The following is a 12524-nucleotide window of genomic DNA, read 5'->3' on the forward strand; positions in this document are numbered from 1 at the left end:
CCCCTATTGGACCAATATCATTAACGCCTCCCTCTCAACAGGGAGTAAAACAGATCGAAGAAGGAACAAGAACAGGTGTGGAGGAAGATGGAGACAGTGGGGAGATTGGAAAGGGTGTAAAAGGGGAGGTATCGGGAAACACGAGCTACAGGCATCAAAGGGACGTGCCTAATGAGATGCACGGCTGAGACAATAAACCGGCACGGCAAGATGAGCCTCGAGCGGGGCCATCTGCCTTACAGTATCATCCCCCTCGTCATAAAGACACTTTCAAAGGACATGTGTCTTCCGCAGATATCTTGGGAATCCCAGGGTCGCGAAGCGGACAACGTCCGTTCGCTGGCTACTTGAGGGCAAGAAACAAAATAGATGCCGTATCTAAGATGGAACCCGTGGGTACAGATAAAAAACCACGTAACAAACGAACGGTTTAAGTTAGCACAGCGAAACTGCGCACACTTACTAAACTCGTCATTTGCGGTTCGTAGATACCAGACTCGACCATATTCGTGCGAGTCGAAAACACCACTTACAATTGTCACGGAACCTCAGACGCTCCTTTTGCCCTCATGTAGGCAAGCACTAGTCGGAATCATACTCGATATTCATCAGACCATCTAGATGTTGCTGTAACATAGCTCTGTCCAACTGAGCTCCTCTGGTAACAGGTGGCTGTCTTATACACGTTGTAGCACAGAGGCCACATAAGGCAGGACCACACTGCACACAAAGGCAACACGTGAACAGAAACGCCACAACAACTCCGATGATCATCAGAATCTTCCAACCCCAAGTCGACATCAGGCCCCAAAACCACCCAAGTAGCGTCCAATCCCCTACATCCACGTGTATGGATTCAGAGATTTTATGCAACTTTGAGATGGCTTGATAGACAGTCGGAGCGTTATCCGGGATAAAAATACAGCAGCTCGAATGGATCACCTTACATACCCCACCTCGATCTGCTAAGATCACGTCTAAAACCATACGGTTTTGTAACGTCATAAGTCTATCCGCCTGAAGTTCTGTGGTGATATTACCAAGGGCACTGGCGGTAATGTTAGCTGTCGATTCTACCACTCGAGTCAACTGTCTCAGGTTCCTACTATTAACCATAGGCCCCCAAAACGGGAGGAAACTCTTGAAAAAGTCTCCTGCCTCTTGACCGGCAGTATCCTCATCGCTAATTACGCCTCTCACAACTCTAGTTTTGTGATAGTCTGCGTCTACAGTGAACGTCGGAGGCAACAGATTTGCGATAAAACATGAGCCCACAAAGTCGGAGGGCAACCATGCATACGCACGATCATGGCAGACAAAGTACGTACCCTTGGCAGCCAGAAACACAGGGGACGAGACCATCGGCAGAATGTAATTTTCAGTGCAAGCACTCTCTCCAAGTCGGGCTTTCGATCTTCGGCCACGACCCATTAAACAAAAATTACCAATGTGGGGTACGACCCATATCGGAGGCGAGCTTTTAAGCTGTTTATCACTCGTGAGCGCACTATACTCGACCTTACTCAAGACCCTATAGGCTTGTACCTCTTCCTCTGGGATGAGCGACGGCTCATAGATATCTTTATCTAAGTCTTCTATTGCTATGGACAAAGGCTTATAATACGAGCCAAGGCCAAAGTAGGGAGAACGTGGCTCTCGACTGGGGTGAGAATCTAGTGCGCTTCGAAACATTGTTTGGAATGCTCGAGCTGAACCCTGGGAACTATACGGTAAGACCAAATATGGAATTCCCTTATCCGTGGTATGTGGCATTAATCCACACACCCAACAATTAGTAGTATTAACCACTAACTGGTGCTGGTGAAGGAGCTGAATAAAGGAATTATTGCGGAATTCTGCACGTCTAGCCTGCTCGTGTTCGGGTAAGATATGAAAAGAATGAGGAGATGCAGTGGAGGTAAGGGTAGGGTCAGAAGTAGGAGTAGGTATGGCAGAAGGTAAGAAGTACGACATCATGTAATACACCCCACCCGCCAATAGTGCGGAAACAATCAGAAGCAGTACGAATATTTGAAACATAAAACATTTGGTACGAGTAAGTTGTTGTAACTTGAACCTTTGCGCCCGAGCTTCTTCCAAGTCCATCAGCTTTGAAAACGCCATCCCCTATGACCGTCCGCAACGTTTCTTGACGCAATTCGTTCTGTGTAGCAGTAGTCAATCCCCAGGAGTTCCCAGGAACCGACGGTCTTTAACCTAGCGTCAAGACCTGCTAACCAGAAGGAAGTACACGCGCGGCCCTACGGCCTTTATTCACAATGTATACGTAAAATGTCTCTCAGCTGTGGAAGCAAAAATACATGTGGAACGAAACTCAATATATATATATACAACAATAATTACAATGATACGGGTGTTTAGACTGATCGTGGAAAACGGGATAATGCAATTGTCAAGGGGCAGAACAGGATCTTTTATTTGTCCTTAGTGCTGGAACGCAAAAAGTATCGAGTTTTCCCAGGACGTGTATGTTCATCAAACAAGGGATCCGATGAGAGAACAAAGTCCTGTTGATCAGCCGAATGTTCTGGTCTCGAGTCTTTTGATGACAAATGTTCAACAGTGTCTTTCTGCTGCACTGAGGATTCTCCGACAGGTTGTGCGTCGCTAAAAGGTACAAACGCCGGCAATCCTTCTGATTCAGATGAAGCAATGCCCCTCCTCACCCACGAGTCTGCCGGTAAAGGAATAGGAACTTTCTTCGTATGGGTGGCATGCACCCAATTTTTCCGGCCCTCTAGACGAACGGCAGTTCTCATGGCAAGGAGGACCTGGTAGGGTCCAGTAAACCGGGGTTCCAAGTTCTTCTTGCGGGCAAAATTTCTTGTTACCACCCAGTCTCCAGGCTGGAGCTGGTGGCCTGGACCCTCCGTCTGCGTCGGCAATGCTTCGTAAACCTGTTGGTGAATTAACCTCAGTTTAGCAGTCAGATCATGAAGATAGTCAATCAACATTGGGTATTCAAGACTGGAGAACACACCCGGTCTAGGGACCCCCCACACATTCGCAGGACGACCGAACACTATTTCATAGGGGCTAAGCCCTACTCGGGAGTGTACGGTTGCCCTAGTTGATAACAAAGCTAAGGGTAAAGCATCAGGCCACGAAAGACCAGTCGTAGCCTGAATCTTCGCTAGCTTCAGTTTAAGGGTGCCATTATACCCTTCAACCAAACCAGCTGACTGGGGATGATTGGCGCTATGGAATTTTTGATTAATTCCAAGGCCCTTACACACACTCTTCATCACACTCCCCACAAACTCACTTCCGTTATCCGACCATACAATCCGAGGCATTCCATACCGAGGAAAATATTCCTTCAGTAGGATTTTCGCAGTAGACAAAGCAGTGTTGTCTTTGAGGGGATAGGCTTCAATCCATCGGGAGAACGTGCAAACCACAACAAAAACATATTTCAGGTTATTGCATCGCTCCATATGGATGAAGTCTAATTGGATCACCTCAAAGGGACATGAAGGGGGAGCAAAACTACCAGGAGGAGTTGGGGTTCCCTTACCAGGATTGTACAACATACATACCATACAGTTCTTAACCAATCGTTCAGCACATTTCGTGATACCATCATTCTTCCACACAGGGGACAGCAACTTACAAATACCTTTCACGCTAATATGTGCTAACCCATGTGCCATTGTCACAACAGCTAGCACATACGCATCCGGTAACATCCATCTCTTTTGTTCCGACAAATCAACCCAACAACCATTCGCATCCAACTTTCCCGTACTTTCTTTCCACTTCGTCTTTTCAGTCTCGGTGGCCTCATTCTGAATTGCTTTCACACTCTCGATAGTGTCCTCACACATACTCGATTCTGTAGGCCACCTAACCGAACCCATCACATACATTCTAGTGCTAAGATTCCGTGCAGTCTCCTTAGCAATCTCATCAGCAAAGGCATTACCATGACCAACATCATCCGTCACCTTACGATGCGCACTACATTTAACAATCGCTACCTGTTTAGGCAACGTAAGTGCATCTAACAGATCATTCACAAGCTGTCCATGCTGAATCTTCGTACCATGCGATGTCATAAAACCTCTCTCTCTCCACAACCGTCCAAAGCTATGGGCGACGCCAAAAGCGTATTGGCTGTCGGTAAACACATTCACACGTTTCCCTTTCGCTAACACACACGCTCTAGTTAGAGCGATCAGCTCTGCAGCCTGGGCAGAGTTCTGATTCAATCTCGCAGTTTCCACTACAGTATTCAATGTTACAACAGCATATGCAGTAGTCACATCACCATTCGGCAATTTAAAACATGAACCATCCACATACAAAGTTCCGTCTGGATTTTCCAAAAGAGTGTTTTTAAGGTCCACTCGACCTTTTGTTTCCTCTTCAGTTCTCAGATAGCAGTCATGGGCTGCTATTTCATCTGACTCTGTGCTAATGGGTAACAAAGTTGCCGGGTTCAGAACATTACAACGTTTTATCTGAATATGACTTGCCAACAGCGTCAATTCGTACCCAGACAACCTCGCACTCGTCAAGTGCTGAGTTTTCGTACGATTCAAAAGAGTATCGACTGCATGCGGAACCATCACCGTAAGCATATTATCCATGACCAATCCTGCTGATTGTCGGATGGACACCGCAGCTGCCGCTGTTGCTCTCAAACAACTCGGCAATGCTCTAGCTACCGGGTCCAAGGTCGAGGAAAAATATGCACATGGACGTTGTTTACCACCAAAAGGTTGCGTTAAGACACTCAAAGCACAACCTTCCCTCTCGTGAACATATAGTGTAAACGGCTTGCTGTAGTCAGGGGTACCTAACACAGGAGCCGAACACAATGAGTCACGCAATTCAGAAAAACTTTTCTGACATTCTTCCGTCCATGGTAAAGGAGTTGAAACATCCTTGCACGTAAGAGCTACCAATGGTTTCGCTAGCAATGAAAAATTTGGAATCCATTGCCTGCAATACGACGTGATACCTAGAAAGGCACGCACATCTCGTTGGGTTGTTGGCACAGTCATTCGCGCAATCGCTGCAATTCTCTCTGGGGTCAACCGTCTTCCCTCCTTTGACAATAAGTGACCTAGATAGGTTACTTCTTGACAACAATATTGGAGTTTAGAAGGTGACACCTTGTGATGTAAGTCACAGAGATGTTGCAGCAACGACACCGTAGCAATTTTGCAAATGTCCTGAGTATCTGCGGCTACCAACAAGTCATCGACATATTGGATTAAGGCCGCACCAGCCGGCAACGAAAACGCATCCAGTTGACCCTTCAAGGCTTGACTGTAAATCGATGGACTCTCACAGTAGCCCTGAGGAGCGCGTTTAAACCGGAAGCTGCGTCCACCAAGAGAGAAACCGAAAAGGTCTCTGCTCTCTTCTGCAATTGGAATGCTGAAAAACGCATTCTTCAAATCGATCACCGAAAACCACGATGCAGAAGCTGGAATCAGAGTCAGTAGCGCCGTGATGTCAGGCACAACAGGAAACTGAGGAATCACAATTTTATTTACCTCCCGTAAATCGATAACAAAACGATAAACAGGTGGTTTTGAGGGATCAGTACGTTTTAGAATGGGCAGTACAGGGCTGTTGCACACGTTTCCCCGTGTTTCTTCAATAACGTCTTTCTCGATCAAATCATAAATGATCGCTAACAATGCTCGTTCACCATCAAGAGAGATTCGATACTGGGGAATACGTGGCAACCGTACATTAGATTTCAACTGAACAACATAAGGGGAGATGTCAAGCAGGCCCACGTCGTTGGGACCTGTTGCCCACAAAGATGCAGAAAGAGAACTCAATTCCGGTGGAAGCTTATCGAGAGACAAGTACATAGGAGAGACAACCCTCTCTCCTAAAGTAAGCTTTACACCCGCAGGAGAACAATACAGAGTTGCATACAAACGTTTTAGCAAATCCAGGCCCAAAAGATTTTCACCACAACCCGTGGTCAAAATCAACGGAGCTTGAAGCTCACGAGGCCCAATTGTAAGGGGCAAAGGGCGCGAAACTGGATTACTAACAGGGGCGCCAGAGAATCCAACGGAAACATTTGTTAAGCCAGACAAAGGTGCGCCAAGGAGTTTCGAATGCATTATGGAACTTTTCGCTGCACCAGTGTCCAACAGAAAAGGCTCAACGACGCCCGATGTAGCAACTGCGACGTAAGACCCTCTCTGATCAACCGGAACTGATACCACTCCCTCTCCTTGTCTATGGCTGTCCTAGTAATTACTGTCGTCAGCATCCTGATCGACGTAATAATCGTCTACATTGTACTGCGCAGATCGTCCTTGCGATGATCCACGTTGATCAAAACAGTTATTGGAATTGGATGAGTTATCTGAACGATCATTTTGAGCACCACGACCTCTACCACGTGATGTCTGCTGAGAACCACCACGACCTCCTCTAGATGAGTTACCGCTGTTACGATTGTTTAGAACGGGACAATTGAATTTTAAATGACCCTCCTGTCTACAATAGGCACACTGATTGTACCCTAACGAAGATCTTTGGGAAGAGGAGTCATTTCGAGGTTGGGACCTATTTGATTGCGACTGCGGCCTATTTTGCTGAGAAGCATTCTGATTCGAGCGCGGGGGATACGCCTGCTGTAACAACACTTTAGTTTTGAGTTCTTTCGTCTTTTTATCGGCGCGGTCGTTCTCCTCTTTTTCTCTGTTCTCATAATACTGTGCCGTAGCCAATATTTGAGCCGAGGTAGAAACGGCCCACGCACTCTCAGAATTTTTTAATTTATTGCTCAAATCGGGCAATAAGTTGGAAACAAATTTGTCCACGAACAACCGTTGACCACCCTCAGTGCCCATATCCTGACCACTATGATCGATGAATGCCTCCTCAAATCTCGTGAAGAAATCAGAGACACTCTCGTCCTTTTTCTGTTTACAAGCTGACAATTTGTCCCAGTTCACCCTCATCGCTGGCATAAGTGTTTTCATTAAGGTAATTATTCTTTGAGGGAGTGCAGCAATCAACTGCTCGGGTTTAGCACCACCAGTTTGCAACCCATCCGCCGCTACAATGGCAGCCCAATCACCACCTAATTCATTTGCGTGATTTTCCTGACGAATCTTAGCCCATACCGGTTGAGGTACGACATTGCCGAACAGCATGTCGATATCGGCAAGATTCATTATCGTAGCATCTACAAGCTGCGACAATTCTTTATAATACCCTGCAGGATTTTTGCGAGGGTCAGGCAAAGATTGCTTCACCTGTAATACTTCAGAGCGTTTCCATGGGAGATGTATCCATACTCTCTGGAAATGTGGCGGAATAATAGGAACAGCGGCATTATCACCGGGCATCCACACTGGTGGAACTTCGCGCATAGGAAACTGACCGGACGCATCTAACTGCCTCTCAACGTCCTCAACAAACAAAGCTTGAGGTATAGGAGCGGGACGGAAAGATAACAACCGTTCAACAGCACGTCGAACGTTAGTATCCACTATCAGTCCATTCGAGAACTGAAGCTGTAGATCAGACAAAGCGGTCAACACCTCGTCAGGTGCGTCGGCTGATATCTGATCACGCAGTACCTTGCACATTTCTTCAAACACGTATCTTTGTGTCGGTACATTGAATTGGCAGAACGTATCAAGTACAACACGTGGAGGATTTCTAAGAGGGTGCGTCATCCAACCCATCGCCATATTGTATAGCGAAGCACGCTCCCTGTTACCGGGAAGCTGACTACTTCTCTGAGGACCGTCTGAACCAGCGGACCCAAAAACGGGTTCGAGAGAATGGAAAAAACTAGCCGCAACAGGAGAAGTACGACTACGAGTAGACGGAGAAGTATAGCACAAAGGACTAACAAGAGAAGGAGTAGAGACAGAAGAAGAAACAGGAGTAAGTAAAGCAGGAGCAGTAGCGGGAGCAGGAGTATGTGGAAGCGGAGGAGCAGTAGGAATAGCAATAGGCAAAGGAGCGGGAACAGTCGGAAGAACGGGTGCAGGTTGAGGAACAGGTACAGGGGGAGCCACAAGAGCTGCGGTACCCTGTACATACGGAGGTGGTGACTTCATAAGATAAGACATTAGGGGATCCTCAACTGACTCTTCCTTCTTATCCGACTCCGTAGGCAAAACAGGATAGCATTTATCTATGGACATACACTGTAGCCTATCAAACACTTCCTTTTCCTTAACCTCCTTATCACGCTGAAACTGCTCTGCTTTCTTTACAATGGTGGCAACACCATCTCTCTGATTACGTTTAGTCTGTCTGATCTCTTTCTGTCGGGCTTCTTTACGCCACAACCGAAAGGCATCAAACATGGCCGGCCTTGACTTTCTCTCAAACAATTTAGTCTCAAGATTATCTAAGATCGTTGTCTCAAAACTACCATGAGGTGGCCAACTAAGGGCACCATCTTTTTTGGTATAACGAATCCAGTAATCATTAAAAGTAATCGGGCCTAGCCCGTGTTTGCTGTAGAGCTCATAAGTGGGAGTTCCAACCGGAGGTATCGGACACGAGTCCTCCAGTCGGGAATCCGTACCACAACGTCTGAAACAACTAAACAAAGTACTACGACCAGGCATCTTGCACACTAGCCGAGTTTCACAAACGTCAAGGGTTACGGGATTTACCAAGTCCCTGCAAAGAGCAAAAACCCTCGGTTTTTGGCGGCTGCAGTCGTCAAATATCACAACAAAGTACCAAGAACCACAAATGCAATGGAACCATGCAACAACTAAGCAACCACAACCAAGAACTCTGGGAGCGACCCACAAATACTTAACTCAAAGATCGATGGCGTCACCAGGAAGGCCCGTCAGTCGTCTCGCTATACCAAGGTCTACGCCAGGTGCCAAAACAGGTCTACAGTCAGGGCAGCAGTCCGTCGCAGCCGTCAGGAGGCGGGAATCTTCGCGGGAAAAGTCTTCGGGCCACTTGTTTCGACAACAGGATCGATGAAGCGGAGTGCACCTTCCCTCGGAGATTTCACACGAAGTTCCTCACGATCGTCGGGCTTGGGCGCCAACTGAAGGACTGGGTTATTTAAGACCCAGCGGTGCCAGGGGACAACACCTGAAACCTTCGTGGGTAACCTGCTCCGGCGTACGAATGACAGAGACACGGGACACTTCCTTCGGCGTCAAAGATTCAAGGTTTATTTACTGCAGGGAAACACAGAAGTCACAGGAAGTACAACGAGTGTAGTTCGGGGAGACTGCTTCAAATTGGTTCTGTGGATCGCTCCTTTTATACATAATTCTCCCATAGGTTTACATGGTACACAAAGGTTTAAGACTTGGTTCCCACAATTATCCCCGAGAGGGGTCGCTTTGGTCACTTTGATACATTCAAGGTCCGGAACATAAGTGCGGAAACATTTGGCGGTTCCCAACTGTACAAACCCATCTTCCCACCATTAGTACATTCCAATCCGCAGTAAAACAGATCGAAGAAGGAACAAGAACAGGTGTGGAGGAAGATGGAGACAGTGGGGAGATTGGAAAGGGTGTAAAAGGGGAGGTATCGGGAAACACGAGCTACAGGCATCAAAGGGATGTGCCTAATGAGATGCACGGCTGAGACAATAAACCGGCACGGCAAGATGAGCCTCGAGCGGGGCCATCTGCCTTACAGTATCATCCCCCTCGTCATAAAGACACTTTCAAAGGACATGTGTCTTCCGCAGATATCTTGGGAATCCCAGGGTCGCGAAGCAGACAACGTCCGTTCGCTGGCTACTTGAGGGCAAGAAACAAAATGGATGCCGTATCTAAGATGGAACCCGTGGGTACAGATAAAAAACCACGTAACAAACGAACGGTTTAAGTTAGCACAGCGAAACTGCGCACACTTACTAAACTCGTCATTTGCGGTTCGTAGATACCAGACTCGACCATATTCGTGCGAGTCGAAAACACCACTTACAATTGTCACGGAACCTCAAGTGTTACTATCTCCCTTCAACTCGGACAACTCACTCCCATCCTGAAAAACCCTAAGGCTGACCCTAATGACCCTAACATTCTCCATCCTATCTCCAACCTCTCCCTCCTCTCCAAAGCCCTTGGAAAATGCGCCCTACTTCAATTGGACAAACACATTGATACGTACAACCTTCTACACCCCTTCAATCCAGCTTCCGCAAAGGTTGCAGCACTGAAACTGCACTGCTCAACATAGTCGATGACATCCACCTTGCCCTGGACAAGGGCGAGACCTGCCTACTCATCCTTCCCGACCTCACAGCTTTATTTGACACAGTTAACCACCCAACCTTACTCAATGCACTCAAGGATCGCTTCTGCCTTAATGGCACTGTCCTAAACTGCTTCACCTCCTACTTCCAACATAGAACCCACCAAATCAAACTTCAAAACTGCCTCTCTAGCCCAAGATCAGTCTCCCTAGATGTCCCACAAGGATCTATCCTCTCTCCTGCTCTTTTCAACCTTTTTATGGAACCCTTCACCCTCATACTCAAACAAGCCGGAATCAACTTTCACCTGTATGCTGACGACACCCAACTGTTCTATAAAATAAAATCCCATTCTGATATCCTACACCTTAACACTGCACTAACCAAGATCCAAACCTGGTTCCACAACAACCACCTCAAACTCAACCCTAACAAAACTGAGATCATCCTCTTCTCTCCCAAAAACAACAGTCTCCCCATTCAAACTTGGATCGCTGACCTTAATGCCCTAAACTCTTCTCTCTCCCTTGCCGAATCTGTCAAATCACTCGGCATCACCATTAACAATAAGCTCATGCTGAATTCCCATATACAGAACTCAGCAAAAGGTGCACTCTTCACACTCCGGCATCTCAAAAAAATCAAACCTTTTATCCCAGCTGAAGACTTCAAATTAGTTATCCAATCTCTTGTCCTAACAAAAATTGACTACGCAAATGCTCTTCTCTCTGGAACCCCCAAAATCCACCTTGCCCCCATCAAATGGGTCCTCAACCTTGCGGCCAGACTAACAACTTAACTGTACATGTTTTAACCATATCTCACCTGCCCTCAAGGACCTCCAATGGCTCCCCATTGAGGACAGATCCTCCTATAAAATTGCCTGCATTACACATAAACCCCTATATCAAAAGACTCCACTCTACCTCTCAAACAAACTCAATAAAGCCGGCTGCGGCCGAACGTTGAGAAGCACCAACTCTCTTGTCATACCCCCACTACTAAAAAAAACGCCTCCCAATCCCGCTCCTTCTCTGGCAAGAACCCCAACATCTAGAACGCCCTCCCCAAAGACCTTTGATGTAACCCCTCTTATGTCAGCTTCAAAAGAGACCTTAAATACACCTTCTCACTAAATACTGGGGGACTTAATTAATTCCTTGCTCTCCGGACCGACTACTTTCCTTCCTTTATGCAACTCCTCCCTCTCGCACCTTCACACCCCCATCCTGTCACCCTCCTTACCCCTCTCCCTTCCCCTACCAGCCCCTTTTCCCATCCCCCCTTCTTCTCCTACCCAATCCCACCCACCCTACTATGTCCGCCAAGCCCACTTTGGTATACTGTAATATTGTTATTATGTAAAGACATATTTGTTCTTTTAATTGGTTTTGTCTATCCTCTCCTTCCCTATCTCACTACGTACTCTAAATTATTATTTTTACTCTTTTAGATCACCTTGTATAATTTGTTTCTCTCATAACAATTGTTGCTTTTTCTTCTTTATAACCATGCAAATGAAAAGCGCTCTGATACTTTTGGGTGAAGCTAGCGCTGTATAAAACCTTCAAAATAAATAAATAAATCGATCCTCAGATTTTGAGTCAGAGGGGGCGGACACGTGTTGTTCCCCCTCTTTCACCGCCTTAGCCCTCTCCTCCGCTGACTGTTTCTTGGTGGGGCCCTGAAGTTTTTTCTTGGGGCGCACTCTGCGTCGTCGTCGTGTTTGCCATGGAGGAGTAGAACTGGTTTCACCCCTACTCCTGTTCGGGGTCCAGACCTACCCACTTGAGCCAAGACCATGCTGCATCCGGAGTCGTCCAGAAAGGTGTAGTGCCATCATATTGGACTCAAAGAGTGGCGGGGAATTGCATTGAGTATGTTATGCCATTTTCCTGTAGAGATTTCTTTACTACCAGGAAGGAGGACCTGCGTTTCTGGACCTCCAGGGTATAATAAGAGTAAATATGCACTGGTGTATTTTCTACAAACCATGGGGCTTTTGACCTCGTCACTTGAAGGATATGGTCCCTGTCCCTATAATTGAATAGGCGTGCCTCTACAGTACGTGGTGCGACACCAGGACGAGGTGGCCGTCCCCGGATTCTGTGTGCTCTCTCCACAGAAAAAAAAAGTTGATTGACTGCCCTGTAGTACTGTTACAACAAACCATTCCTCCAAGAACAGTTCCATATTAGGGCCCTCTGACCTCTCCACAGAAAAAAAAAGTTGATTGACTGCCCTGTAGTACTGTTACAACAAACCATTCCTCCAAGAGCAGTTCCATATTAGGGCCCTCTGACAGCTCCGGAAA

The sequence above is a fragment of the Lissotriton vulgaris genome, chromosome 2_1 (genome assembly GCF_964263255.1).
Source record: "Lissotriton vulgaris chromosome 2_1, aLisVul1.2, whole genome shotgun sequence".
Taxonomy (NCBI): domain Eukaryota; kingdom Metazoa; phylum Chordata; class Amphibia; order Caudata; family Salamandridae; genus Lissotriton; species Lissotriton vulgaris.